Source organism: Cetorhinus maximus, chromosome 20 (assembly GCF_964194155.1).
Source record: "Cetorhinus maximus chromosome 20, sCetMax3.hap1.1, whole genome shotgun sequence".
Lineage (NCBI taxonomy): Eukaryota > Metazoa > Chordata > Chondrichthyes > Lamniformes > Cetorhinidae > Cetorhinus > Cetorhinus maximus.
Genome location: NC_135898.1, coordinates 61,902,861 through 61,930,735, shown reverse-complemented (window position 1 = coordinate 61,930,735; position 27,875 = coordinate 61,902,861). Strand labels below are relative to the sequence as shown.

Genomic DNA, 27,875 nt, shown 5'->3' with positions numbered 1-27,875 from the left:
TGGAACTCCAGGACATGTCAAAGTCAGGGTGATGACATGCTGGGAGGGGAGCTTCAAGATGGTGTGGCACCGGTCGATCTACTCTCCTCTGCGCTTCATGTGCTTGCGCCTCCTTGTTATGGAAGGTAAGACCATGTGGTGCCAAATGTGATGTAGGCAGCATTTGCTCAAGGGGGAGGGGGAAGGGGGGTGGGGGGGTGGCAGGCCTAGCATCTTTGTGTGAGTGTTCAGCAGCAGTGGGGTGAGGAGGCACTGGAGCCCTGCAATGTCCCACTCTGGTTGGGGTGGGCCGTCCGTGAAGAGAGTCCAGGTACAAGTAGCACTAATCAACGCTCTTCTCTTCTTTTCAGGAGAAGAATGCATATAATGCCGCTGAGCGGGTGAGGACTGGAGGAGGGCCGGCACAGTTGACGATTCTCAGCCACTTCGAGCAGGAGGCCCTAGATTTGGAGAGGCGCCAGGTGCCTATGTCCACTGGTGTCAGTGAGGTTGGGGTTCCGCGGGCAGGTATGTCTGCCCAGCAATGAGGTCACCATTGTCCTCCCAATAGCCACAGCAGTGCTGAATGTTAAGTGATTTAATTTTGCAACATGGCTTGACCATTGCTTATGGAAGGATGAGCGCATAATGATCCGGGGGACAGGGATGCACTTTGTCATTATCTCCACGTTAACTGTTCCAATGTTCTTCCTTTCAGCATCAGCAGAGCAGGGCCGGGAGGAGGAGCTGCAGAGGTCCCCTCTCACACCTGAGGGCCCTGAAGTCTCACCAGCGTCACACCATCTCTGCCAGGCAGGCACCAGCGCAGATACTAGCACCTCAGAGGGAGTTAGAACATCGACTAGTGTCCCGGGGCAGAACGGTGAGGGCACTTCACAGCTGTTGGAGGAGCTGGCAGAGACAGAGAGTACCCATGTCGCCAGCAGTTGGAGGACTGCAAGGGACCAGGCATATGCTCAGTCGGTGCCTGATGATGGGCCTCTGGAGTCGTCTGCGACGCAGCAGGTGCAGGAAATGCGGCCGGGTGTGCAGGAGCATCTGGTGGAGATACGTGAGGCTATGCTTGGCTTGGTACCTGTGGTGGAGGAGTCTATGCGGATGATCGCTGAAGCAATGAGCCTCATGTCCGAGCACCATGCGTCCTCCGTGGAGACAGTGGTGACTCTCGTGGAGAGGCTCCTCCACGAGATCCATCAGGGTCTCCTAGAGATGCACTTGGAGCAGCAAGCCTTCACATCGGCATTGACCTCAGCTGGTCATTGCCAATGTGGGACATGGTCTGGGCACCAATTTTCCCAGCTCATTGCCCATCCATCCACAGTGAGCAGGGAGGTCCAAAACGACCTCACGTTGGCGCAGCAGCTGCCTGTTGTCTCTGCGGGCTCCTCTCAGGGTGCTCCGGATGAGGGCGGCAGCTCCTCCACCCCTCTGCCAATGACCATTGCACTCAGCAAGGCTGCTATGACTGGGGAGATGCCAGCTGTGGAACTAGCAGCTTCCTCCCAGGTGGGGCCAGTACAGGCTCCATGGGCCAGAGGACGACCTCCAAGGTCATCGAGGCCAACAGGACAGCAGAGTCAGCGTCTCAGATGCCACTCCCAGTGATGGGGCAGCACCAATATGTAGCACCAGAAAATGTAAACATTAGGCACACCACGGGTTTATCACTGGTGCTTTTGTGTTGGCCCACAATGAGGTCTTTATGAGTTGGTGTGATTTTTAACACCTTTGTCATTTTGTCTCATTGTTTTTTTGGTTGTAATATTAAATTCAGACATGTCACCATGGCTGAGGGTGCCTCTTTTCTTCTGCAGGTGGATGGTTTCCAAAAATGTAATGAGTGTTTTGTGGGACATTCAGCTTTATTAACAAGGACCTTAGTTAATGTTCTTAACCAGGCAGATTTTGCACTTAGGTATCGAGTATGGAGCCTACAGCCCAGGCTTGTCCTGGAGGTCCATACGTGGTGTGCTAGCTGAAGGTTCATTGGATTAAAGTTTCCCTGGTGTCCCTGCCTCCCTGGAGTATGCCTGGGTAAGTGTCTACCCCCTCAGCATTTCCCTGTGCATGCTTATCCTCAGGCTTACTGCTCGAGCCATCGTGTGCAGCTGCAGACACTGTGTCGACGTCTTCATCATCCACAGTGTCCCCCCTTTCCAGCAGAAGATTGTGGAGAGCGCAGCATGCAACCGCTATCAGCGGCACATGATCTGGGGGGTACTGGAGTGTCGCCCCTGAGTGGTCCAGGCATTGGAAGCACATCTTGAGAAGGCCAATGGCTCTCTTCACCACAGCCCTTGTGGAGGCGTGGCTCCTATTATACCATTGCTCAACTTCTGTTCTTGGATGGCGGAGAGGCGTCATGAGCCACCTTCTAAGGGGATAGCCCTTGTCACCCAGCAGCCATCCATCCAGCCGGGCTGGAGCACTGAAGAGCCTCGGCACCTGAGAGTGTCTGAGGATGTAGGCGTCGTGGGAGCTGCCTGGGTACCTTGCACAAACTTGTAGAATCAGCATGTGATCACACACTATCTGCACGTTCATGGAGTGGAAGCCCTTCCTGTTGACAAAGACAACGGGCTCACCTGTTGGCGACTTGATGGCCACATGTGTGCAGCCTATTGCACCCTGGATGCGGGGGAAGCCAGCAATGGCCGCGAAGCCTCTGGCTCGCTGTGTCTGGCTTGCCTGGTCCCAACGGTAGTGGATGAAGGTCAATGCACGCCTGAACAGAGCGTCTGTAACCTGCTTGACACAAGTGTGGACAACTGATTGGGAGAAACTGCAAAGATCACCCACCGACCCCTGGAAAGAGCCAGAAGCATAGAAGATGAGAGCAGCTGTGACCTCCAGAGCCACTGCATGGGGTGTCCACCCACACAGTTCGCAGAGATCTCAGGCCCAATCATCTGACAGATATAGTTGACTGTCTCCCTTGAAAGATGGAGCCTCCTTTGGCACTGCACCTCAGACATATTGAGGTAGCTGCTTCACCGCCTGTATACCCTGGCAGCAGGATAGTGGCGTCTTCTGCGGCCCCTTCCACCTTGGACTACCTCTTGGCCCTGCACCCCTTGTGCCTGCACCTGACCTCCCAAAGGTGGCTCCCCTGGAGGCAGAATGTGCACTCCTAGCTTCCTCCCCCTTCTAGCCCTCCCTTCCTCCTCAGAGGAGGTGCCTCCAGTGAAGAGTTCAACTCCCATTCCCAGGCTAAGGGAAGGCTTCTTGAAACCTGCAGGCCCAAAAAAGATTCCTCACTGCAGAGTGCTGACCTGAATGTTGTGAGTCCAGACCAAGCAGCTGGTATACATTTTGAAGTATTGCAGATCACACAGGCAAGTACCAGTAACTTTAAAACATCAATATTTGACAGTGCACACTCGCGACCCTACTGAGCCCTCTTATCCCGCCCATGGATGAGGTTTAAACAAATGTGTCCTACCCGCCTGCCCGTTACGCCTGTGTGCCGATCCGAAAATTGCACGGGCACCAAAAAAATCACCATCGATTGGCACTTCAAGGGGCTTAAGTGGCCGGTTAATTAATGGCAGGTGTGCATCGGAGATCAACGCGCGCCCACCCAACGAAATATCGTGATGGCGCATGGTGACGTCGGGACACTCGCCCGACGCCACCGCACGGCATTTTACACGTGCACATGCGGGCTCGCCCCCGCACGGCAAGGGGAAAATTCTGCCCCTAATGACTTTGTACGCTGACATCACATGTACCATTTTTACACTTTAATATCTTAAGGTACAATAGCAATAATCCCCAAAAAGGTTTTGCTAATTGTTGTTCATTATTAACTTCAATTCAGTCTTATCACCAACAATCATTGCTAGTATTTTAATAAGCATCCAATTTATATTGTGGAGTGGGTCCTATGGCATTGGATCAACTTGAGTAGCATTGGGCACATATAAGGGAAGATTCTACTTGCAATAAGAAAAGGCACCTAGGTGATGGACATGAAACCTTTCTCTCTGTTAAAATGGATAGAAAATCATGGGCTGACAATTGCAGTTTGCTAAGACATGGGAGTAGAGTTCCCATGCTGGGTGCAATCAGCAATCCAGGTGAAAACAATGATTGAAATAGTGCCAGTTTCTCGAATGGAAGTTCAAGGTTCCACTTAAATACATTTGCATAAACACAAACAGAAAATCTTCTATAAACCAGAGCAATCAGGCAATGTTCATTTCTCCTCCTTGCATTAAATCTATTCCTTGATATATTAAAGACAGGTAACCTGGTGTAATTAAATATATTTTAATATTTAAAAGGCTTTAAAAGGCACCTATTGTGATTGAAAAGGTAAATGCATTACTTGGGCTTATAATTATGAAAGCAAAGAAATCGTGCTAGAACTTTATTAATCGGTGGTTAGGCCTCAGACAATTCTGCAATCCCACTTCCAAGAAAGGTAAAAAAGCCTTAAAAAGGGTACAGAGGAGGCTTCCCAGGATGCTACCAGGGATGAGGGACTTGAGTTATGAGGAGGTGTTGGAAAAGTTAGGATTGTTCTTCATGGAACAGAGAAGGTTAAGAGATGACCTATGAGAGGGTTTTCAAGGTTTTGCTTGAATAGACAGTGAAAGATTGTTCCCTCTGGTGGGTGGCTCAGTTACCAGAGGTCACAGGTTGGCAAAAGATCTAGAAGAGAAATAGAGGGAATGTTTTTTATTCAGAGAGTTGTCAGGATTTGGAATACTATACCTGAAAAGATTGTGAAAGCTTATTCCACAAATAATTTTGAAAGGAGTTGGATAGGTACTTGAGGATGAGAAATTTACAGGCTTAGGGACAGAAAGCGGGGGTGTGGAAGTAACCACGGCTGCTCTTGCAAAAAGCCAGCAAAGGTATGATGGACTGAATGGCTTCTTTCTACGCTGCAAGTTTCCACGATTCCAGTGACCTTGTGTTAAAAGGACGCTTAATTTTAAGAGTCTAGTTGGAAGATCCGCAAACGGATGTAAGTAGCTGAAGCTTGCCATGGTGATTAATGTGGTCTGGAGCTGTGGCCAGTTCTATGTGTGGGACCAACTTCCAGCACAATGTTTTTTAAACTAGTGCAAAATTTCGCAGAAGCTTAATTTGCAACAGAAGTAACCCGCACTCGAAATACCTCAATCTTTGGCACCAATCTGGTCCATTTCAGGGGAAATTGCACTGGAAAAACCACAACCTAGCAGAAAGCCTCTCCCATGTAAGTGCTACTTTCGATGGGAAGTGTCAGATTGCAGAATCCTAGCAAGTAATTAAAACAAGTGTACACTCATTTCAAAATTGTAAACAGTATATGTTTGACAGGGACTCATTATCTTCTCCAGTGGTTTAGTGATGGTCTCTGTAGGGTAGTGAATATAAAACTAATTCCAGAACCTATTGTTGGGAATGAGCTCTTAAGTCAGATGTAATCAAGCAAGGAAGCAAGGCAGCTTTCCAATTAGTCCTAAAATGCTTCAGTTTGAATTTTAAGTAAATATTTAAAAGTAATATTTATCATTAGGCTAATTGGCATCATTTTAAAATGATTTGCATCACAACTACTCTGAGGCAATTTTAACCCTCACCACCCAATGCAAACTGGATGGTTAGGCAGTTAAATGTCCCTGGGTTAATTACCTACTATAGAGCCACCTGGATCCCATCGTGCATGATTTTTGACTCAAGCTTCTGGATGGGCAGCAGACTGATGCCATTGTTATTTTAACGCCAGACCAATTGGGGAAGACCCTATGCTTTCTCTGCCACTTAAAGTTGAATGAAAAGAGGCTGCAGGACTATAAGTGCCATTTATGGTAAGTTTATTACTTCCCTTGCGTGCCCCAGAGAAATAATTCAGGCGTCTTCTTCCCCAGACTGCTTCCTTAACCCTCCTTTCCTCCTTCAAGACTATCCTGGTACCTCTTTCCTCATGCTGGTGGGGGGCATGGGTTGCTCAGTTTTTCACAGGCCAGCAATTGCTTCTTGTCCACTTCGACCCCAAGAAAATATCAGCATGGGAGTTAAAATAGCCCAGGCCTCTTTACTGCTCTACAATGCACCTCCACCCCCTTCTTGATAAGCAAAGGGATGAAAGGTTATCAGGGGTAGGCAGGAATGTGGATTTGAGGTTAAAATTAAATCAACCATGATTTTATTGAATGGTGGAGCAGGCTTGAGGGGCTGAGTGGCCTACTCCTGCTCTTAATTCATATATTTGTATGTATGCTTGTTCATAAAATGCAGCTGGAGTTAACATCAGGGACACTTGTCAGTTTTCTGAGATGCAGTAAACTCTTAAGAATTTATAATGTAGAAGTCTGTCAGGATATTTAAGACAGCAACTATATTGATAAACTGGATAACAGTAATTATAAAAGTAGTTATTAGGTCAATTCAATATCAGGTGAGCAGAGTATCACAGTTGTTATCTGCCACACACTGCTACACAAGGAACCATACCCAACTAGTGATGGCTACCATCAAAAAAGGAGGGAAAATTGGTGAGAGGAATTTTTTTAACAAGTACTGTTTTCGTGACAAAATGTTTAGTCACATTTTTTGCAGAGGACATGAAGATAGATGATTATATGATTATGCATTTCGTTAGAATCTCTGGGTAGAATTTCCCACTCCCATCAGCAGGAGGAATCGTGGCGGGCAGGGCAATTAATTTGGCGGGAGGCAAAACATCTGTTTCCTGATGGCAGGATAAATTGTTGGAATTTTGTTCTCCCGACTTTCACGGCTGGTTAAAGACAGGTCAAGCTTCCCAATGAGCAATGTCGGGAAGCCTATTTGAATGCATTAGAATCTCATGCATGCTCATTAAAAGGCCACCTCAGTGGAATTTAGTTCACCCTCCCAAACTATGTTCCCTGCCAGTGAGAATTTAGAATATTCAGTTTTACGACTGTATATAAGTGGCGTGCACCTGGTGAGCTTCACCTCTTCCATGACTTTCAGGTCTGTAGATGCTGCTTTTTCCTTCTTGGGGACCTTGCATAACTTCACTCGAGTCCCGTTAGCAAACGCAGCCCAAGGCTGGACAAGGGAGTCAGGCGAAGGCTGAAAAGGGGGATAGGGGGAAGGGTGGAGTGAAGGCTAAACGGGGGGGGACAGGCTTACGGGGGAAGGGTAGGGAGTGTGTCCGGTGAAGGGAGGAATGTCTTAGGGGAGGGGTCAGTGGTGTAGTAGGGGTCCTGAGGGGAGAACTCAGGGTACAGGTGATAGGAGGGAACAGTCAGAGTCAGAAGGGGGAGTGGAATGCGGTAGGGTAGTAGGTCCAAGATGGGAGTCAGGTAGGTGAAGGTCTCATCAGGTGGGTCACGGAGGGGGACAAGACAGGTGGCTCAGACAACGGGAGGGGGCAAGGTCAGGGACAGTAAAGGGTATCAGCTCTGAAAGGTGGAAAGGCATGTGGACTTAGATTGTCATAGGGTCCAAGGGTGAAGAGGGGAGAGGAATGGTGATATTGGGTGGGTCTATGGTGATGATGGAAATTAATGGGTGACAGAGGAGAGAATAGAAGGTGGTGGAGCAAGTTTGAAAGGTGACAGGCACAATTTTTCCAAACTGACCTTGACCATGCAGTTACAGTGGGATCCCTCGAGGTGGGAGGAGGGTCTTTTCGAGTGGGTGGAATTCAAGGTCAGCACAAGTGGCCAACTAAAGGGACACCCTAATTATTATGAAGCAACTGGATGGCAAAGATGCCCACTTGTGTACTCTTCTCTATGGTTAAGCTGGCATTGCAGCACATTTTTGCTCACTTAAGGGTCTCATAACATTGAGACCCAGCAGGGTGTGAAGCTGCTGTTCATTCTGTGCCATTTGTCATCAGCTACCATCAGGGGCAGGGATGAAGGAAGGGAGGGAGGTGGATGCATCCAAGGTGCACAGCTGCTGGAGGACTGCCATTTCATACTCCAGGTCTCCATTACCCCGGGTGAATAGTTATGGGTCTTAGAGATAGCCTTTCTATACTGCCAAGGTAATGGTCTCTCTATAGAGTTTCGAGGGTAATGGAGACAAGCAGGAAAGTATCCGCGTGAGGCCTCTTGCACATGGCTCTCATCAATCTGGTCAAAGAGCAGGGAAGAATACCCACCTCTGGTCCTAAAGATTGTCCATAACCTGGAAGGGGTGGGATAGGGGTGCCAAGTCTAGACGGAGGCCACGTGAAGGGCCTGCTGGCTTTGAGATGGAGGGAAACCTGGAAAGAACATGCTCACTAAATATATCACTTCAATTCCTAGCAATAACCTGCTGACTGAGCCCAGTTTGGGATCTGTCAGCGCCACTCAGCTCCTGACCTCATTACAGCCTTGGTTCAAACATGGACAAAAAAGCTGAACTCTCGAGGTGAGGTGAGAGTGACTGCCCTTAACATCAAGGCCACATTTGACTGGGTGTGGCATCAAGGGGCCCTCGCAAAACTGGAGTCAATGGGAATCAAGGGGAAAACTCTCCACTGGCTGGAGTCATACCTAGCACAAAGGAAGATGATTGTGGTAGTTGGAGGCCAGTCATCTCAGTTCCAGGACATCACTGCAGGAGTTCCTCAGGGTAGTGTCCTTGGCCCAACCATCTTTAGCTGCTTCATTAATGACCTTCCTTCCATCATAAGGTCAGAAGTGGGGATGTTCGTTGATGATTGCACAATGTTCAGCACCATTCATGACTCTTCAGATACTGAAGCAGTCCATGTCCAAATGCAGCAAGACCTGGACAATATCCAGGCTTGGGCTGACAAGTGGCAAGTAACATTCATGCCACACAAGTGTCTGGCAATGACCATCTCCAACAAGAGAGAATCCAACCATCACCCCTTGATGTTCAATGGCATTACCATCCCTGAACCCCCCACTATCAACATCCTGGGGGTTACCATTGACCAGAAACTGAACTCGACTAGCCATATAAATACTGTGATTACAAGAGCAGGTCAGAGGCTAGGAATAATGCGACGAATAACTCACCTCCTGACCCCCCAAAGCGCAAGTCAGGAGTGTGATGGAATACTCCTCACTTGCCTGGATGAGTACAGCTCCCATAACACTCAAGAAGCTTGACACCATCCAGGACAAAGCAGTCCGCTTGATTGGCACCACATCCACTCCCTCCACCACTGATGCACAGTAGCAGCAGTGTGTACCATCTACAAGATGCACTGCAGGAATTCACCAAGGCTGCTTCAATAGCACCTTCCAAACCCATGACCACTACCATCTAGAAGGACAAGGGCAGCAGATAGATGGGAAAGCCACCACCTGGAAGTTCCCCTCCAAGCCACTCACCATCCTGACTTTGAAATATATCTCCGTTCCTTCACTGTCACTGGGTCAAAATCCTGGAATTCCTTTCCTAATAGTACTGTGGTTGTACCTACACCACATGGTCTGCAGCAGCTCAAGAAGGCAGCTCACCACCACCTTCTCAAAGGCAACTAGGGATGGGCAATAAATGCTGGCCCAGCCAGCAAAGCCCACACCCCATTAATGAATAAAAAAAAAAATTTGTTCACACATCCTCTGAGTCATCAATGATGCAGGCAACCCTACCTTGGTAATAGCTCTCATCCAGATGAGGAGAAGGAGTGTCCATCACTAATTAGCACAGGGCCAGGAGGAGTAAGGGCCTAAGCAGCAAGAGGCAGTGGGGCCTCTAGAAGTTCAAGGCTGGCGAATACGGACCTCTGCAATGGCGAGCATTGGCCTGACCATGAGTGTATCACCGGCCATGCTCCTATTTGGAGATAAGTGAAAGGCAATGCTGGGTGCACCCCAGTGTCACAAAAACAAGAAATTGCAATATTTTTCTTTTGGTAATATCACTGTCATATTTATTATGTACTAGAAAACGGGCTGTTGGGGTTTGTAAGTATGGTTATTGGAGTAAGAGACAGAGTAACTGCAAGAGTCTAAAACCCACAGTAAGAAATAGTCTTGACATGTTAATGAACCAAGAGGATCTTCAATCAGAATTTTACATAAAGCAATAACAGGAGTAGTATCGAATTGAGTTGTTTTAGTTCAAAGGGGGATATATGTATGTCGTAAAAGGTGTAAGTAAGTAAGGTAAAGATAGGGTAAGTTTATTTTCTTTAAAGCCTAAGAATTAGAGTGAAGAAATGAGTTTAATCAATTCTGGGAAGAAAGCATTTCTGAAGAGATTGTTGAAACAATAGAGAGATCAAAGGGAAGAAACGCATTTAAGGAAATACTGAAGTCTATGTGTGGGGGGGTAGCTGTTTAGATCTCCCAGAAGACAGCAGGATAACTGGTCAGAGCTCCCAGAGAGAGTGTGAACAAGGCCAGACCTTGAGAACCAGTTGCTGTCAGCTTCAGAGGACACCCCGAGGAAAAAGGCACTGTGTGGTAAAAACTATAGGAATTCTATAGATTTTAAAATCTGTAAAGATAATTACTGAACAGAAAAGGGGAAGGTCAGCTCTGAGGGTAGTTAAGTTAAGATCTTTTGGAACTGTTTAAAGTACTGCTTACTGTGTAAAGTAATTCTTATGTTTAGGTGTAATCGTGAGGTTTTTTTGCTTTATTTTAAAATAAACATCTACACTACTATAAAATCATCACAAGTTGTCGGGGATATTATTTCCTGATTTCAGAACCTCTCCTCATACTATACAAATTGTAAAAACCATTTTGGCAGATGTTTCAAGCTTCCCTTTGGGTTTTGGGCAACTCAGCGTTTACCATCAGCCATGCCATAACACCTGTATGTCCCGGGAGGTGGTTGCTCACATCTGCCAGCTTCTCCAGTATGAACTGTGGCCGCAATGACTCTGACAGAGTAGTGTGGAGCTCCTGGCCTGCACTGAGTGAATGTCTGTTGTTTAAAAATGTGTGCCCTTTAAAGATGGCGCCAGGACCTTCGGCCCGATGAGGTAATGGCGTGGCGGGTGACTTCCTGCCCGACTCACCACTAGATTCACAGAGCTCCTTGCAGATGCATAATTAATGAGCTCAAAAGCAGATCACATGTGATTCACCTGCCCTGCCACCCAGTGGGAGTCACCTCGACTCCCCCAGCCACTGGACTTTCTCTCCAGAATGGAAAATTCCACACCTTCATTGTTTATATATGTTTTGTAAGCAAATTAAAATAAATTTGACACATGTATCATAACGATAATTTCAATTTAGCAGTGGTGTACTATTATGATGGCTGTGTATTGGATCATTTTCAGATGTCATAGATTAATATAACATTTCTGATTGGAGATTTCACAAGGACTAGAATATTCATTTTCAGAAACGGTCAAACTATCTACGGAATTCTCATGCCAGTGAAACTCAAATTTTAAGTAATGATCTGTTGATTCAGTGAGAGTGGAACAGCTAATGAGAAACTGTATCATGCATCTATATAAATGCAACAATGTCAAATTGAGAGATTACTCTGGAGATCAGACCTGATACAATAATAATCTATTGTTTACAAATAGGTACTGATGTGTGAAGATTTTGGTGTTGCTGAGTATGTATAACTTATCAATGGAGAAGACCTTTGGCTTAGTGGAAACATTCCTGCCTCAGTGTCAAAAGATGCAGGGTTTAAATCCCACTCCAAATGGACTAGAGCTGCAGATCTGAGTTCAATATTGACATACAGTGAGATACCTGAGTGGGCACCTCTTCTCCCCATGATTGTATGTGTGGTGCCAGTCAATAGAACCCTCCTGTCACATTGAACTAACTATTCCCCATCAGTTGGTGTAAAGATAGTTGTGGGAGTATTTATATCACAGACTCTGAATTCTTCCACTACTTCAAATTATTCTCTAAAGAGAGAACATGAAAAACAGTTGTTCTTTGAGTATAATTTATTGATTTTTTTTCCTGCACTTATCCTTTGTTTTAACCTTTCCTTTTGATTATTTTTTTCTTTTTCTAAACTGCCGATTTACAAAATGTAGTTATCTGTTTGAGAGCAGGATGATAGGGTTACAATCTTGTCTCCAGCTGAAATCTGAACCAAATTTACCACATGACGATGACTGGTTTGAATTTGAAACAAAAGCTTGGCAGTTAACTGTTCTCTGCTGCATTCTGTATGGCAACGTCTCTACCAATCAGAGTCCACTTGCCAACCAATTAGCACTTTCTTCTCATGCAGTATAAATTGTTGTTCCCTTTACTGTTGGTTTATCTTGGTGAACTATCCTCACGAATGCAAGATGAAAAGCTTCGATAGCATATCTCTTTCTTCAGCAATACTCAAGTTATGTACTACTAATTGAATATCAAATGTTTGCATTCTCTAGTGGTTCTTTTTAAGCAAACATGTTATTGTGCTATGTATAGACATTGAGTTATGTCTGAGTAAAATGTTGCTTTTCAAACCAACATTATCTTGAAAAGCATTTCTAACAATTGGTGCATTTTGCAAAATATTTAGAGTAAAATACTGTTTATTAGAATCAAAATGTCATGATAAACATAGTTTCACTGTAACAGGAACAAACTGAATATTTGTATAATGCCTGTTTTCAAGTTAGGAAGCTTTTCATGATAAAGGGAAATTCATTATAACTGAGTTGTTCTCATCATGCTAAACTACCCAACAGTTCTGTGACATTATTTAAAATTTTTGAACACATGTTGGGCGTAAGACACTTCCCAAATATGTGGTGTCAGTTTATTAATCTGACTTTATATTTGTCACAAAAAAAAAATTATTCTTCTCCTCAATCGTTCAAGGGTTACTGAATCATGGCTTATGCTGTGATTTTACAAATGGGGCAGGCCTAGGAGGCCTCAAGTCTACCTCAGCTAGAATGGGGATCGAAACACATGCTGTTGACATTATTCTGAACCACATACTAATGATCTAGCCAACAAAGCTAACCAGCTCCCTAATTAATGCTAGATAAAATGATTGAAACGCTTATTATAAGCATTAGGGATAATTCCACCATTACAGTTGAAGTGGAGTTAGGATCATTGCATGAAAATTATGTTTCATGCATTAGGATCAGTGAGCTGACTTCAACAGGTTTAACGTGCTGCATGTTTCTTATTCATGAGTGCAAGGGTGCTTTCAATGAAAAGGTGCAGACAATGAAGAAAGAATTAACTCTTAAAAGGGCTGGTGCTTCATTTGTTTGTTGTTGCATGGATGACAGGAACAGAAAGTTGTCAAGGGAAAGTGGTCAGAACTGCCATCTTTGAAAATGAGATTTAAGATGATCCCTAAAAAGTAGAGAATAATATTTGGGAGAGAGGGAACCTTCTCATGTCTATTGGTTACATGCACAGAGGAAGAAATTGTCAGACTTGAGGAAGAGCGATATAGCAAAGGTTACCCATAATTATATAATCCAAATTGAGTCTTCACCCATTGTATTCACGCCACAAGCATTATGACTCCAACATGGTGCAGCATCAGCTATGGAACTTGAGAAGCAATGACATAATCCATCACATCTTGCCCATTATTTCCATAATGATTTAACTTCATCTTTGCAACTTCAAGACAGTTTGCCACTTCAAACCACTTGTATCACAAACCAATTGTACCGAAAATAGGTTTTACCCTGAGGCAATTTCCAAAAATTGAAAGTGTATGTTTTGCCTGTTGTATACAACTGGAGAGGCAGAAACTGGACTGGTGGCAGGCTTGCCAACTTTCTTCATTTTGAATCACCTCATCATTTTAAATCTTGAGGAGGCAGTCCTGAAACTGATGGAGATGGTGTGAGCCAAGGCTGTGACTAGGTACCAATCCAACAAATTCACACAGTAACATCTGCCCAACAGCAGCATGACCTTTGTAATCAACACTGTAACTGTGTGCAGAATTATTTCAACTATCCATCATGCCAATACATGTTTCTTTTCTCTTTGTGTAGGGACTGCCCAAGATGATGTACCTGCCACCGAAGATGAACGGGAATCTATAACATATCTTACCATGCAGGCACCAGATCAAGTGCATTTAGAAAGAGAGGCTGAACAGAGAGTACCTAGAATTATAGAGCATAACTGAGAAGGAATTATTTCAAGCAGCAGAAGAGGAGCAGCAAAGTTAATAAAGGACCAGGGCTGCATCTTCATCTGCTGCAAGGCCCATAAGTTCTTATTTCAGAGGTGCTGTCTAAAAAACATTAATCAGAATATTCAGAGGTTCCTGCATGATATGTTAAACATTCTGCAAAAATACTACTCTGACATTTGTGTGGTCATATGAGAATGATTAGGGAACACTTTGGGTACCATAGAGTAAGCAATAGTTTCACAGACATCTGTAAGGAAACCTGGAAAGATAGAAATTGCCAACACTGTGATCTGACTATTCCTGATGCCATTGTGCTGGCATGTAGAGGTATCTCATGCCCTCTCGCCATTTCCCACTGTCAGCATTTGTACAACCGGAGAGGTCACCCTTCTAAATTGGAGCAGAGACGTCTGGAGACCAAAATGGGCCAAGAAATCTTTGTTTTAACTCTTCAACTCCCACTGGAGTCACTCCAAATAGAGAAGGGAACTGATCAAACTTAAGTGGCTTATCTAATATTTAGGATTTTCAGGGGAATTAAAAGGAGAGATTTCCCTGGGAAGATCAGGAATTTATCCTGATATGACCTCTTGATATAGACGGTGGGTAATATCTGGCCTCACCCTCCTCCCCCACCACAGTCCCACTATCCCGCCAACTCCACACACACATCCCCCCCATCCCCTGTTCCACGTACAATAACTGGAATTTAAAGGTTTGCTCCAAATAGGACAGAGATCTGGGGTGTGACTCATATTCTGGGCTTCCGGGGCATTAACTTCTCATAGGGATGTTGTGACTGGAGATATGGAGATCCAGGATTATAATTTGCAAGACCTATTCTTATGTGTTTTGGAGAGACCAGAGAACCAGCCCTAGGGAAACTTGAGGTCTGCCTAACATACCGAAGTACCAAATAGTCTATTCCCACATTGATTCTAAGTCATTTGCAAGAACACCCAGCAGCTGGAATGCACCATGACGCACCACCTAAGAGGGGGTGGTTACCCCTCATGCCTACTTCAGAGGATTAAAGAAGTGGCTGGATGAAAGAAGGAGCATCTGATGTAGGGGGGAAAGTACTGGCAGTAGTTGCAGACTTATTTGTGTGAAGAAATGTTTGCTGATATCACCCCTAAACAGTCGAGCACTAATTTTAGGATTATGCCCCAGAGGAAATAGTTTCCCTCTATCTATCGTATCAAATCCTTTATTTATCTTACACAATACTACAGCCATGCCAAAAGGCTTCCATTGCAGAGTAACAGGCTGCCACCACATTTTCTCCTTTCCCTGAGGTAGCACTTGGAAGGGGCATAATATTAGTTGTCACACACCATATACTCACACCAAGGGTAAATAACAGGGAAGCATATAATGACAGCTCATAGACAGAATTGTGGCTCTGGATGAAAATTGGTGACCTAGAGAGTAAACTTATTTTCAGAAGGAACATCTGAATGTTGCAGACTGTGGATATAGGCAGGTAAGGTAATAGAGGCACAGAACACTGTTCTTAGAGCCAGTATATTATGATGAAACCTATTCAGGGAGAACACATTTACATATTTAAGTAAAACCCTATCAATCAATGGCTTCCGGCTGTACATCTGTGAACGTTTCAGGCAGTTCTTCCTTTTCCTCTTGTTTTCCCTATGTGGATAGCAAAGCACATTTTACAAATGGTTCTAATAATACTTGATACTTTGCCATGACTACAGATGTTATGACCAGTCCCCGGGTGAGGTCTCCCAAATTGTTTTGCTCCCAGGTGAGGAGGGATGAACAGGCACCCCTTTCTTTATTCAACCCCCTCGCTTAGTTGCAACAAAGCTAATTTAAAAAGAATCCCTTCTCTTGAGGATACCTCTTCCCAGTCCAAATGTATTTATATTTAAAAGGAGCCAATTTAACCAGGCTGTCTTGAGTCAAAGAAAGAGTGAGTTTATTAGTTACTGAACGCAAGTAAATTTTTTTTAAAAGCAACACAGATTGGAAATGAGAAATTGGGTCCAAAAATAAAAGTTAAAAAAAGGTATACGAATCAGTCCTTTGGCTTGTTCATGTGGAGCAGATGGTGGAATGTTGTGGCCATTATGTTGGGGTGATTCCGGTAGCAGTGACTTTGGCAGTTGAGCAGTTGGTTTGGAGATTCTTGGTTCTGCAGGTTAGCTGAAAGGAGTTGTCCTATCTCTTTTTCAACTGTGGCTTTGCTGATTTTTAACTTGCTTCCAGCAATCAGAGAGAGATTGTTTTTTTCTAACCTGCAAGCATAGGGATGCCAAGTTGGTGTTTTTCAGCTGTGACCTTCACAGCACACACGCCCCTAAACAGAACACTAGACTAGCACACACAACTATGCTTGCAGTTGGCTTTTTTAAACCCCTTTCCTTGTGTACTCATGTCTTTCACCCAGATCTGTTTTCTTTTCAACACAGTTCACGTTCACAGTCTAGGATATAACTCAACAGGAGGTGGTTTCGGCTGAGGTGGTAATCATTTTCCATTATCTCTGTAACCACAGGAGATTACAGTTCAGTTTGCATTGTATCTTTTCCTTTTAAGTGGCTCTGTCTGAAGTAGGCTGTGTCACACCTTTGTAGGTGCGACATTCCGTTTTCTCTAAGCTAGTCGGTCAAGTAACCCGCATAGGAATTTTCCAGCAAATGGTTACCTTACGGTCTACGCCAGCTTTTGCTTGTATGCCCCTTTTTAAAAAGCACATGTCTTACTTAAAAGTTGAGTATGTCCATAAGTAATTTGGGGATAGGGTCCATGGTCATGACACTTCTCCACACGACGAATGAAATGAGATTCATTCTCATTTCATTACAAAAGGAGAAAAAATTAAATACAAAACAACACACACACACACACACACACATTCATTCTTCTAGCCTTGGTCAATATTATTCTTTCAGTTCTAACCAGGTTTCTAAGTTCTGGACGAGGCGTCTGCAATCACATTTGATTTCCTGGCAATGTGGGTGATTTTTATGTGGTACGATTGGAGAAGCAAACTCCAACAAAATTACCTGGCATTCAGTGTCTTAAATCTTTCCACAAAAGCAAACAGATTGTGGTCAGCATAGACTGTGGTCTCTCTGTATCCATTTTGGACTTATATCTTAAAGTAGCCAGTAATAAACTGAGGGTTTCCTTCTCTGTTGTGGAGTACCATTTCTGATGCTTATTTAGTTTTTTGGAGGAGTACCTGATTGGTCTCTCTATCCCTGATTCGTCTTCCTGGAGGAGGACAGCCCCTACCTCGATGTCACTCACATCGATGGCTACTTTAAATGGTTGGTTACAGTTCGGAGCTGCAAGCACAGGCTCGCCTATTAAAATGTTTTCAGCCTTTCGAGAGCTGTCTGGCATTTCTTAGTCCAGACTACCTTTGCTTTTTTCTGAAGTAGGTCTGTCAGCTACTGTGAAGTTTGGTGCAAACTTGCAGTAGAACCCATACATATCGAGGAACCTCATGATTTCCTGTTTCATTGTAGGAATGGGGAGCTGGGCTACTGCTTGTACCTTTGCAGCCCTGGGCAGTACTTGTCCTTGACCCACTACGTGTCCTAGATAGGTCACTTGAGCCTTAGTAAACTCGCTCTTTGTGAGATTGACCACTAGGTCAGCTGACTGTACTTTCTGGAAAAGGGCTTCCAGTTGCTCTAAGTGAGTTTCCCAGGTGTCACTGTACACTAGGAGGTCATCTAGGTACACTACACAATAGGATAAGCCTGCCACTACCTGGTTCATCAGCCTTTGAAAGGTGGCTGGGGCATTTTGGAGTCCAAATGGCATGACTTGACACTGGTATAGCCCATCTGGAGTTATGCAGGTGGAGATTTCCTTTGCATGTGCAGTCAAGGGAACCAGCCAGTATCCCTTGAGCAAATCTATCTTTGTAATGTAGGCTGCATTACCTACCCTATCTATGCAGTCTTCCAGCCGGGGTATCGGGTAGGAGTTGGCTCTGGTCACTGCATTAACTTTTCAGTAGTCAATGCTGAACCTTGTGGAGCTGTCCGGCTTGGAGCTCCAGCTACTGCTGTTAGGCTCTATTAGTTGGTGCTCCAGCATATAGTTAATCTCCTCCCAAACCTGGGCCAACTTTTCTGGGGCTAGACGGTAGGGATGATGTCTTATGGGAGTGGCCTTGCCCATAAGCACATCATGTAGAGCTAGTGTGGTGCAGCTTGGCTTGTTCCTGCATTAGCCTTTAAATGCAGTGAGCAGCCACGTCAAGGCTGCTTGCTGTTCTGCACTTAGGTGGGTGAATAAGGAGTCTAAGTTCGCTAGTGTCTCTGTGTTGGTTAGCCTGGTAATAGGGGGTTCAATGTGGGACTCACCCACATCTCCCTCCAATTCATCCCTACTGCTACCCTCATCCTCTAGGTTGGTGGCAATGGGATAGATCGTTACTTGCTTGTCCCCTTCTTGGCTTTGATATTGTTTTATCATGTTGACATAACACAGCCTTTGCTTTTTCCCTGATCTGGGGTCTCAATTAGATAGTTTACTTCCCTGAGCTTCTTTGCTACTCTGTACAGGCCACTGAACGGGGCTTTTAAGGGTCCGCCTGGTATTGGTCAGGGCACTAACACGTAAGATCCTGGCTGAAGGGTTCGGGCCCTGGCATGTTTGTCTGCCTGTTTTTTCATAGATGTCTGGCAGATTTTTCATTGTTCTTGGGTCACATCATAGGCTGTCATGAGCCGCTCCCAGAACACTGTTACGAAGTGTAACGTGGAGACTTCCTGCTTCTGTTCTAAAAGCCTCTCACTGATTGGTTTCACAGGCCTTTGCACTTGGTGCCTGTAAACTAATTCAAATGGAGCAAAACTGGTGGACTCATTGGGTGAGTCACTGGTTGTGAACAGAAGAAAACCTAGTCCCTAATCCCAGTCATGGGAGTACTTGTGGCGGTATGCCCTGATCATTGCTTTTAGGGTCTGGTGGTACTGTTCTAGCGCCCCCTGTGACTGCGGGTGATACGCTGAAGACTTCAGCTGGGTCACGCCCAGGTTAACCATGACTTCCTGGAATATTTTGGACATGAAATTTGAGTCCTGATCTGACTGGATCTCGGTGGGCAGCCCATAGCTAGTAAAGAATTGGGTCAATTCCCTCACCACTGTTTCGGGAGATATGGTTCTCAGTGGAACAGCCTCTGGGAAGCAGGTAGCCACACCCATGATGATAAGGATATATTGGTGGCCCACTTTGGCAGGGGCCCAACACAGTCCATTAACACCTTGCTGACTGATTCCCCAAAAGCCGGCTCGGGAATCATAGGCGCAGGTCTTAATGCAGGTTGAGGTTTTCCCAAAATCTGGCAGATGTGGCAGGTTCTGCAAAACCCTACCACATCCCTGTGGAGGTGTGGCCAGTAAAAATGCTGGCTGATGTGGGCTTGGGTTTTGTGTATACCGACATGCCCAACCATCGGAATTTCGTGAGCTAGTCGTAATATTTCCCTGTGGTACTTCGGCTGCACCGCTACCTGGTGGATCACTGTCCATTCCTAGTTTGCAAGTCTGTGAGGGGGGGTCTCCATTTCCTCATCAGCAACTCATTTTTAGTGTAGTAGCATTCAGGGACTGCTTCTGCCTCAGCTTCAGTGTGTGCAGTCTGAGCTAATGTTTTTAACAGTGGGTCAGCTTGCTGAGCCGCTACCAAGTAAGATTTAGGCAAAATACTGTGGATGCTGGAAATCTGAAACAAAAACAACAAATGCTGGAAAAACTCAGCAGGTCTGACAGCATCTGTGGAGAGAGAAACAGAGCTAATGTTTTGAGTCTGGTTCAGACTTGAAACGTTAACTCTATCTTTCTCTCCACAGATGCTGTCAGCCCCACTGAGTTTTTCCAGCATTTCTTGTTTTTGACCAAGGTTTGTTTATTACCTCCTTAAGGTCTTCTAGACGCCCAAAAAAGGTTTCAGATAACCAGACTGTAGGGTCTTCTGTCTACATTGCCACTTCAGCCTCCACTGACGGAGCTTGTCTGACCATAGGCTGCAGTCAGGGAAAAAGCCAAGCGCTTTCTCCTCCAGCTGTCTGTCTCCCTGCCCTCAGTGGGTAACTCTCAGACCACTGGAGATGCTATTACCTTCGGTCCCGACAGGTCATTGCCGAGGAGCAGGTCGGCCCAGAACCCCAGCAAACTGGGGACAACTCCCATGGTCACTGGTCCAAACACAAGACCACATTCTAGATGCACCTGGTATAAGGGATGGGCATGTACCCTCCTTCAATCTCCTTCAATAACACTTTGGCATTTTCTGCACTCTCTGGAGGGAAGGTCATGCCTTTTCCCAGCAGCAGAGTTTGGCTGGCCCGTGTCGCTCACTATTATTATAGGCTTACTCACCTCACCCTGGGGAAATGTAGCCACCCTCCCTTCGGATACAAAATCCTTGTAACTCTCAGGGAATTATTTTATCTCATTCGCACTCTGAGGAGTGTCTCTACAGGTATTCACAGCCGCAGTCAGAGCTGTAGCCTGGTCTGCCATGCTCTCAGACTGACTCTCACTCTCTGAACGGGGGTATGTGCCTCGATAAGTCCCACTGGTTTTTCCCATAACCTCCAGCAATTTGCCCGGAGGTGACCCCCTTCCAGCAGTCAAAACATGTAGGCTTCTTGGCCTCACTTTTCATCTCAGCACCACCCTTTCTGTCCTGAGGAGGACCCCCAGCATCTCCTTCTCTCCCATAGGTGCTTAGCTTTCTATCACTCTCTCCACCTCTATCCTTTCCAGGTGGTTGGGGGTGACCAGGGAAGGGTATCTTCTTGAACAAGGGTTTGTGGATCAACTCATAACCATCAGCCAAGGTGACTGCCTGCCTGGCCCCTGTTACTCTGTGTTCCTTTAGGTGTGTTCTTATTGGGAAGCGTATGGAGTTTTTAAACTCCTCAAGGAGAATTATTTCATGGAGGTTTTCATAAGTGGCTTCTGTTTTAAGTGCCTGCACCCACTAGTCAAAAGCAAGTTGCTTAAGCCTTTCAAATTCCAGGTACATCTGGTCAGGCCGTTTCCTGAGGGTACGGAATTTCTGCCGGTACATCTCTGGCACTAACTGGTAATAGCCCTTTTTGCTGCCTCATAGTCAGTGGCACTCTCCTCAGGCAAGAGGGAGTAAACCTCATGAGCTTTTCCTGAAAGCTTACTCTGCAGTTATAGGGACCAATGTTGGACTGGCCACTTTAACTGCCATGGTAACCGCTCGAAAGAGATAAAGAAGACTTCCACCTCTGCTTCATCAAATTTAGGGATTAAATGAGCAAATTGGATTGCCTCAGTCCTTAAGTGTGAGCTAATGGTGTCTTCAAGGGACACGTTAGGATTCCTGCCCCTCAGCTTGAGCAATTTTAAAATCCCTTTCTCTCTCTGTCCTGAAATTCTCTCCCTTTTCTCCATGCCCTTTCCTGTCTTTCCCTTTCTCTTTCCTGAAATTCTAATTTCCACTGCCCCAATTTTAATCTTTCTACTGCTACTCTCTCTGTTTCATCGTTCTCAATTTCCATCTGTTGGCTACCCCTTTTAAAATTTTGGGTTCTCTACCTTTTAGTCAAACTTCCAATCCTAAGTGTTTCGCTAAATCTTTTATCTGTTCGAGGGACAGAACTTTCATATCCTCAAAAGTAACTGCCCCTATTTCTCCTAGAAAAGCACTGGAATCAAATGTGGACATTTTTACTCTTTAATAGTACAGGCTCAAGAAAGCCTCTTTGCAGTTTTTAAAATTGGTTTCAAAGGAACAATTTACTTTCCCCACTCTAATTCTTTTGTTTGTTCTGAGGGAACAGGGCACCAAGCCAGGTGAGGTCCCCCAATTTGTTATGATGCCGGACAAGGTACCCCAAATTGTTATGCTCCCAATGAGGAGGGATGGCTCTCTTTCTTTATTCAACCCCCTTGGTTGGTCACAACAAGGTTAATTTAAAAAGGATCCCTTCCCTCGTGGATACCTTTTCTTAACCCAAATGTGTTTATTTTTTAGAAGGAGTCAATTTAACCAGGCTGTCTTGAGTCGGAGATAGAGTGAGTTTATTAGTTACTAAAATAATAAAAAAAATGTAACCCACATACCCACAGATTAGAAATGAGAAATTGAGTCCAAAAATATAAGCTTAAAAAAAATATGAATTGGTCCTTTGGCTTGTCTGTGAGGTGTAGATGGTGAAACGTTATGGCCGTTAAGTTGGGGTGATTCCACTGGTGCTGACTTTGGCAGTTGAATAGTTGGTTTGGAGATTCTTGATTCTGCAGGCTAGCTGAAAGGAGTTGTCCTATCTTCTTTTCGACTGTGGCTTTGCTGACTTGTGACTTGCTTCCAGTAATCAAAGAGAGAGATTTTTTACCTGCAAGCTCAGTGATGCCCAATTGGTGTTCTTCAGTTGTGACCTTCACAGCACACACACACACACACCAGAACAGAACACCAGACAAACACAACGAGGGCTGCAGTTGGCCTTTTTAAACCCCTTTTCTTGTGTATTCCTGGAAGGGATAAAACGAACATGCACAGATCTGTTTTCTTTTCAACTCCGTTCATGTTCATAGTCTGGGATATAACTCAACATTAGGTGGTTTCAGCTAAGATGGTAATCACTTTCCATTATCTCTGCAACCACAGGAGATTATAATTCAGTTTGTATTGTATCTCTTCCTTTGATGTGGCTGTCTGAAGTAGGCCATGTAACACCTTTTAGGTGTGACATTCTGTTCTCTGTGAATTAGTTGGTCAAGTAACCCACATAGGAATTTTCCAGCAAGTGGTTACTTTACAGTCTCAGCCAGATTTTGCTTGTATGTCTTTTTTTAAAAATCACATGCCTTACTTAAAAATTCAATATGTCTGTAAGTAATTCAGAGATAGGATCCATGGTCATGACACAGCAGTACTTTCCTTACATCATGTCCAAACACATTACAGACTACTTTAGCAAACTAATTGGATGAAGGCATGAGCTTCATTGTGTTTGAGTTCTGCCTTTGCTCAGAGAGCTTTGAATTCCGCTAGTAGCCAAGGGTTACAATGGGTTTCCTTGGCTCCCTAGCAAACCCCCATCACGTTTCTCCTTCTTTCATTTACTGGTGACAAAGTGACTTAAAAATAAAGTCATGATGGGTGCTGCTGGTAGTCTTGCACCAATTTTCATTGTTCTGTGCTGTGTTGTATTCCCATGCCACTTACACTTTGAAAACCTTTTCTGTTCAAATATGCCATGGTGTTGTTTCTAGGGACCTCGGTGGCTGCATACCGACCAATGAGGTCACGTACTTGCAGAAGGCCATCTACCCAGTAAAAGTGCTGTGCTGTCTTTTTCTGCTGCTCCATTCTATTCAAAACATAATGAAAATGCTTTCTTTGACATAAGGAGACTTTTATCACTAGTTTTAAGCATCAGGGAATTGAAGACTATTGAATGCTGAAAATGGCTTTGGAGTATCTGGTGGTGCAATGGTTAATGCTATAAAAACCTCCACACAACCAAGAGCAAGACTGTCTCTGTGCTAAATGTTATCTGGAGATGGGGCTCCACCAAATTGTCTAATCCTGTGACAGCCTCCCTCATGAAGTGTAGATGACAATGCCAGATCTCCTCATGCATCCTTGAGTAGGTGTAAATAGATCAGATGACTTGGCTCCTGGGTTGCAAATTAGTGGGTGCTAAATGCCGGAAGCATAATCTGCCTAAACTCATCATCCACCTCCAAAACCATTACTGTCATTGGAAGGCCCAATGGAAATCCCAAGCAATAAGTATGAGGGGTTACTGCTGATGAAGCAGGTGTTGTCAGCAACAGTGCTGTGGCAAAACAATCTGCAATGGAATCTTATAATGCACAAATGCACCTGCAAACTGCAGTTATGCAAAGTAATGCACCAAAATAAAGGCTGAACTGACAATGTGTAAAATTAAAAATATTTGGAACAGTCACTCATGCTTTAAGAATCAAAGTTCTGAGGGCCCGAACATGAACTTCCAGTATGAGTTTTAAGCAATTAATAATAGAAGAGTGAACAATTGAAAATGATCACAGTGTTTGGTTTGTGATCAACTGATATAAGGATTACAAGTAGGAGGTGTAATGAAATCCTCACATGCACCACATGAGGCCTCTAAAAGGTACAAAAATGCGGACAGTCAACTTGGTGCTTTAGAAATTGGATGTTCAGGCCTACTTACCTGACTCAGCGATTTGCGCATATGAAATGCGTTCTCAGAGAAATAATCCTAGTACATGTGAAAAGTATAAATTAATCCCATTAATTATGGTTATGAATAATTGAAATTATGGAATGTAACAAATTTCACACAGTAATATAACAGATTCTAAATAATATATTGCCTAAAAATTACTGATGGTGCATTAATCCAGAGTTAACTCAGTTGCTTAAATTTATTAAGGTTTACGCAGCATTCCTGTTAACCCCTGTTAATTCCTGTTAAAGAACATAAAGAAAATGCATTTTAAGTCTGTACAAGCTGCTCACCAGGCAAGATCGGTGATGAGAGCCAGCAAGCCAGCACCTGTTAATAGTGCTAAGCAGCCATTCAAATCACTCACAGTAAAATAAAGCAGCATCACGATTTGCATTAGGCCTTGCCTCACCAAAGCATCACATCTCAGGAGGCTGCAAAATGATGTGGTCACACAAGCAATATGAGAGCATCCAGTTCATAAAACACTGAGCTTTTGTTGTTACAGCCCCGGGTCACATTATAATATGGCCAGATACTCGGCTGAAACATCTGTTCATAACAGATGGGAGTATCCACCTACAGGGAAACCAGTGATGCTGCACCCAAAAGAATATGTAGAGCAGAACTTGGCATTTGTAACACTTAGGCAAGGCCGAATGGTAAGGCACCCCTTATCAGTCAAGACAGCACCAGTGCTGTTTTAAGATCCTAGTATTTGATAATCATTCTGTCTGTTGCATAAGTTTCTTGTATTGATGTTTTGCTTCTTGCATGGTTGACACAAGAACCATAAATCATGGCTGTAGTAGTTTCCCCTAATCTGTCTGGAGCAATTCTTCCACTCTTCTTTCTTCTTAAAATAAATATAGCACAGATGATTGCATTAAAATGAAGGCATGATGAAATTTCCAAGGAAACAGTCATTCCCCTACATTGTTCTGTGATTGTGATCACGTACACTTGGACACTGAGAATAAAATCCCTTACAGTTGATATTGTGCGGGAAAGAGGGGTTCCATTTTGTGGAGCACTGGCATCAGTATTGGAACAGGAGGGATCTGTACCGTTGGGACGGTCTCCACCTGAACCGATCTGGGATCAATGTTCTAGTGAAAAGGCTAAATGGGGTGGTCAACAGGACTTTAAACTAGAAAGGAGGCGGTGGGGAGGGAAGGGTAAAACTCCAAGAAGTATGACTAATGGGAAACAAAGCAGCAGGTTAGCGTGTGTGTGGGGGGATTCAACTTCATAGAAAATTATGAAAAAACTGAAAAGACAGGAGAGCCCATGAGAGGCTATTAAAGTCTCCAGAACACAAAATAGGACAGAGTGTTTGGAAAGGGCTAGGAATCTAACTTCAAGTACATCAGATAAAGGGATGACAATGAGAAAGGGGACGGGAAACACAAGACTGAAGGTGTTGTATCTGAATGCACGCAGTATATGAAATAAGGTAAATGAGCTTGTGGCGCAGATTGAAATTGGCAGGTATGATGTGGTGGGCATCACGGAGACATGGCTGCAAGGGGATCAGGACTGGGAGCTAAATATACAAGGATATACATCCTATCGAAAAGATAGGCAGGTTGGCAGAGAGGGTGGGGTTGCTTTGTTAGTAAGAAATGAAATTAAATCGATAGCAAGAAACAACGTAGGGTCAGATGATGTAAAATCTGTGTGGGTAGAGTTGAGGAACCACAAAGGTGAAAAAACCATAATGGGATTTATGTTCAGGCCTCCGAACAGTAGTCATGATGTGGGGCACATGATACACCGGGAGATAGAAAAGGCGTGTAAGAAAGGCAAGGTTACAATGTTTATGGGGGATTTCAATATGCAGGTAGACTGGGAAAATCAGGTTGGTAGTGGATCCCAAGAAAAGGAATTTCTGGAATGTCTACGAGATGGCTTTATGGAGCAGCTTGTGGTGGAGCCCACTAGGGAACAGGTAATTCCAGATTTAGTGATGTGTAATGAGGCAGATTTGATAAGGGAGCTTAAGGTGAAGGAACCCTTAGGAGGAAGTGACCATAATATGATAGAATTTACCCTGCAATTTGAGAGGAAAAAGCTGGAATCAGATGTAACGGTATTACAGTTGAATAAAGGCAACTACAGAGGCATGAGGGAGGAGCTGGCCAGAATTGACTGGGAGATAAGCCTAGCAGGAAAGACAGTGGAACAGCAATGGCAGGAGTTTCTGGGAGTAATTTGGGAGACACAACAAAAATTCATCCCTAGGAAGAAGAAGCATACTAAAGGGAGGACGAGGCAACCATGGCTGACAAGGGAAGTCAGGGACAGCATAAAAGCTAAAGAGAAAGCATACAATGCGGCGAAGAGCAGTGGGAAACCAGGGGATTGGGAAGCCTACAAAGACCAACGGAGGACAACTAAAAAAGAAATAAGGAGGGAGAAGATTAAATATGAGGGTAAACTAGCCAGTAATATAAAAGAAGATAGCAAGAGTTTTTTTTAGATATATAAAGGGTAAGAGAGAGGCAAAAGTGGACATTGTGCCGCTGGAAAATGATGCTGGAGAAGTAGTAGTGGGGAACAAAGAAATAGCGGAGGAACTGAATAGGTACTTTGCATCAGTCTTCACAGTGGAAGACACGAGTGACATCCCCAAAGTTCAAGAGAGTCGGGGGGGGCAGAGGTGAGTATGGTGGCCATTACCAAGGAGAAGGTGCTAGGAAACCTGAAAGGTCTGAAGGTGGATAAATCACCTGGACTACATCCCAGAGTTCTGAAGGAGATAGCTGAAGAGATAGTGGAGGCGTTAGTGGTGATCTTTCAGGAATCACTGGAGTCAGGGAGGGTCCCAGAGGACTGGAAAATCGTTAATGTAACCCCCCTGTTTAAGAAGGGAGTGAGGCAAAAGACGGGAAATTACAGGCTGATTAGTCTGACCTCGGTCGTTGGTAAGATTTTAGAGTCCATTATTAAGGATGAGATTTCAGAATACTTGGAAGTGCATGGTAAAATAGGGCAAAGTCAGCATGGTTTCATCAAGGGGAGGTCATGCCTGACAAATCTGTTAGCATTTTTTGAGGAGGTAAGGAGTAGGTTAAACAAAGGAGAGCCAATGGATGTTATCTAATTGGACTTCCAGAAGGCCTTTGACAAGTTGCCGCACAGGAGGCTGCTCAGTAAGATAAGAGCCCATGGTGTTAGAGGCAAGGTACTAGCTTGCATAGAAGATTGGCTGTCTGGCAGGAGGCAGAGAGTGGGGATAAAGGGGTCCTTCTCAGGATGGCAGCCGGTGACTAGTGGAGTTCCGCAGGGGTCAGTGTTGGGACCACAACTTTTCACTTTATAACATTAATTATCTAGATGAAGGAACTGAGGGCATCCTGGCTAAGTTTTCAGATGATACAAAAGATAGGTGGAAGGACAGGTAGTATTGAGGAGACGGGGAGGCTGCAGAAGGATTTGGGCAGGTTAGGAGAATGGACAAAGAAGTGGCAGATGGAATACAACGTGGGGAAGTGTGAGGTCATGCACTTTGGTAGGAAGAATAGAGGCATAGACTATTTTCTAAATGGGGAGAGAATTCAGAAATCTTGACTGCAAAGGGTCTTGGGAGTCCTAGTCCAGGGTTCTCTGAAGGTTAACTTGCAGGTTGAGTCGGTAGTTAGGAAGGCAA

General features: G+C 44.6%; 1 protein-coding gene across 1 annotated transcript in view; it reads right to left on the bottom strand.

The window, feature by feature from the left end:
* The window catches only part of gpr26 (G protein-coupled receptor 26), a 52,284-nt gene that overhangs the window by 7,506 nt on the left and 16,903 nt on the right, over nucleotides 1-27,875 (bottom strand). The window lies entirely within an intron of this gene.